The sequence below is a fragment of the Orycteropus afer genome, unplaced genomic scaffold (assembly GCF_000298275.1).
Source record: "Orycteropus afer afer isolate SDZICR_OR568_19922 unplaced genomic scaffold, OryAfe1.0 scaffold00031, whole genome shotgun sequence".
Lineage (NCBI taxonomy): Eukaryota > Metazoa > Chordata > Mammalia > Tubulidentata > Orycteropodidae > Orycteropus > Orycteropus afer.
The window spans coordinates 14,178,806-14,182,021 of NW_006921618.1; positions in this window are offsets into that span (position 1 = coordinate 14,178,806).

Genomic DNA, 3,216 nt, shown 5'->3' on the forward strand with positions numbered 1-3,216 from the left:
CTGTTTCCATGTAACCCAAAGCTTAACTATTAATCCAATTTCATATTTTTTTGTTTTTATTATATTTGCATCCAACTCCTGGTATAAATTTGTCTTAATTAGGGTCAGGCAACTGCTGTAGTAGGCCCTCAAGGTGGTACAAATAGTCTGTGCTTGACTGCTGACTCATGTCTTTAAGATGAAAGAATAGATGCAAAGAGCAAAATCACCAGGTACAGAGCAGGGAACCTGAAAATAAAGTAGGATGCTTTGGTTTCTGTAAAGTGACAATGGGCAAGAAAAGGTTTAGCATTGCAAGAAGACCCAATTAAGGTGGGACAGCAGGAATTTGTACTGAAGTCAGTATGTCCAGTTTTGTGACTTTGTTTCACAGCCCAGGAGCAAAAGAAGAGGAAACATACAATGTGGTTTCCTCTGAGGTCAGGCTCATCACATCCAGGCCCTTAAGCACCAAGGGAACAGCTGAGCAGCCTTTGGCACGTGTACCAATTGTTGTTAGGTGCCGCTGAGTTGGTTTCAACTCATAGCCACCCTGTGTACAACAGAAAAAAAACAAACCCTGCCTGGTCCTGCACCATCCTCACAATCGTTGCCACGCTTGAGCCCATTGCTGCAGCTACTGTGTCAATCCATCTCGTTGAGGGCCTTCCCTTTTTCAATGGCCCTCTTCTTCACCCAGCATGATATCCCTCTCCAGGAACCTGTCCCTTCTGACAGCATGACCAAAGTATGAGAGATGAAGTATGACCATTCTCCCTTCTAAGAAACATTCCAGCTGTACTTCCTCCAAGATGGATTTGTTCATTCTTCCAGAAGTACATGGTACATTCAGCATTCTTGGCCAACACCACAATTCAAACACAGTTCTTCTGTAGTCTTCCTTATTCACTATCCAGCTCTCCACAAACATATGAAGCTATTGAAAATACCATGGCTTAGCTCAGGCTGCACCTTAGTCTTCAAAGTGATATCTTTGCTCTTAAACATTTTTTTTTAATTGATTTGGGTGAAATTTTACAAAGCAGATTCCTTTTATGTTCAACAGTTCATACACATTTTGTTTTGTAACACTGGTTACATTCCCCACAGTGTAACATCTCACCTCCCACTTCTTCCCTATGGTTACACTTTCCCTGTGTCCTTCTTGCCTATGCATTCCTGCCTCCCTATCTTTCTCCCTGTGCAAATGCTGCCCTTCTGATCACCCATGGTTGATTATTTTAAGGAGTACATCACCCTAGTGTAGTTTTTCAGTTCGTAGGCCTGTCTATCGTTTGGCTAAGAGTTAAGTCACAGGAGTGAGTTCAATTCCAGGCCTGAAGGGTGACTCAGGGCCATTCCAGGTCCAAAAGGTGAATTGGGGCCATAGTCTCAGGCGTGCGACCAGTCTCCATCAGACCAGAAAGCCTGGTCTTTTTTTATGAGTTGGAGTTTTGCTCCACATTGTTCTCCCACTCTATCCAGGATCTCTAATTTTGATCCCTTTCTGAGTGGTTGGGCTTGGCAGCCAGGCACCATCTAGTTCTTCTGGTCTCAGCATCACATAGGTTGAGGTTCTAATGATCCATTAGTTGTTTGGACTATTCCCACATGTCTTTGAATATCATCACTCTTCTTTGCTCCAGACGAGGAAAGACCAATAGTTGCCACTTAGATGACCACTCACAAGCTTTTAAGATCCCAGTCACTGCTCACCAAAGTAAGATGTAGAACAATATTTTTGTATACCATGCTGTGCCCATTGGGCTTGATATCCCCTGTGACCATGGTCCCCAGCCCATAGGTCCAGTGACCCACTCCCTTAAGGTACTTATCTGTGGCTAAAAAGTTATCCTAACTTTCCCTCCTGTTATGTTTAAACTGCATATGGACATTTATGTAACACATACAAATACATATGTAGAAATATTGTCTGGCCTGGTCCCAGCAATTAACTTTGTACCAATTAGCGACCCTTGAAATTACTGTTGGTGGCTTTCCACCCTCCCATGATATATTTTGACTTCCTTTCTTACTTGCTCCTATCCTAGTCCACAGCTCTCTCTTTCCCTATACTTTCCCTTACAGCAAACTTGGTGTAGTACACAGATCATTTGGTGACCTCCAAATAATTCCTGACTCCTGGTATCCACACCTTGTGTGATCCCCTTGAGTATGAGTGGAACTTATGACTTGCTTCTTATCTATAGAATATAGCAAAGATGATGGGATGCTGTTTCCCATTTCCTATATGTATTACATTATATAAGACTCTTGTCTTAGCAGACTGGAGCTAGACTGGACTTGTGGGATTGAAGTAAGTGGTTATGTTGGAGAGGCTCACATGGCAAGGAATTGCTGGTGGCCTCAAAACCTGCGTGTGGCCTCCAGCTGACAGCCCGCAAAAACCAGGATATAGTCACAAAGAAACAAATTCTGCCAACAGTCCAAATGAACTTGCAATTGGATTCTTCTGCATTTGAACCTCCAGATGAGAATGCAGGTTAGCTGATAACTTGACTGCAGCCTTGTGAGACCTTGAGCAGAGAATCCAGCTAAGCTCTGCCTGGACTCCTGACCTATGGAAACTGTGAGATAATGTCTATTGTTGTAAGCCTCTACATTTGTGGTTATACATTACACAGCAATGGATAACCTAGAATTCCTAAAAAACATTGAGACCATCAGGTACAAACCCTTAGATTATATGATACCTAGGAAACTCTGGTCTGAGTGAAGTTCCAGAATTGTGCCCAGGGCACAGAGCTGGATGAGGGAGGCCAGTGGGTGGGCCCACACACCCATTGGGCACTTTGGACTTCCAGGCAGTAGCTAAGACAGCCCTGACTTTCAAAGCTGATTGTGCCTCCCCACCCTATCCCCCAACGTGCCTGTCCAACCAGTCCTCAGAGATGAGAGAAACTTGGTCCTTGAATTACAGGTTGCCAGAGATAAATCACGAAGTTCACCGTCAGAACCTCAGCAGTTGACACAGTGCCTGGCACATGGTGGATGCCCAACAAATGGTTTGATTGAAAAAGGGAAGAAAGAGGCTTCAAGGGCGCATCTGCAGCTGTGCAGACGGAAAAGTGCGGCCAGGAAGTCTGGCTAGACTCCTGCAGCCAGTCAAAGAGGAGCGACCACGGGCCAAGACCAGGCCTCCGAATGGTGGGCACCAGGCCGGTCGCTATCCCAGGCCCAGGCAGAGGGGGCGCTGTGGCAGGAGGTCGGCGCGCG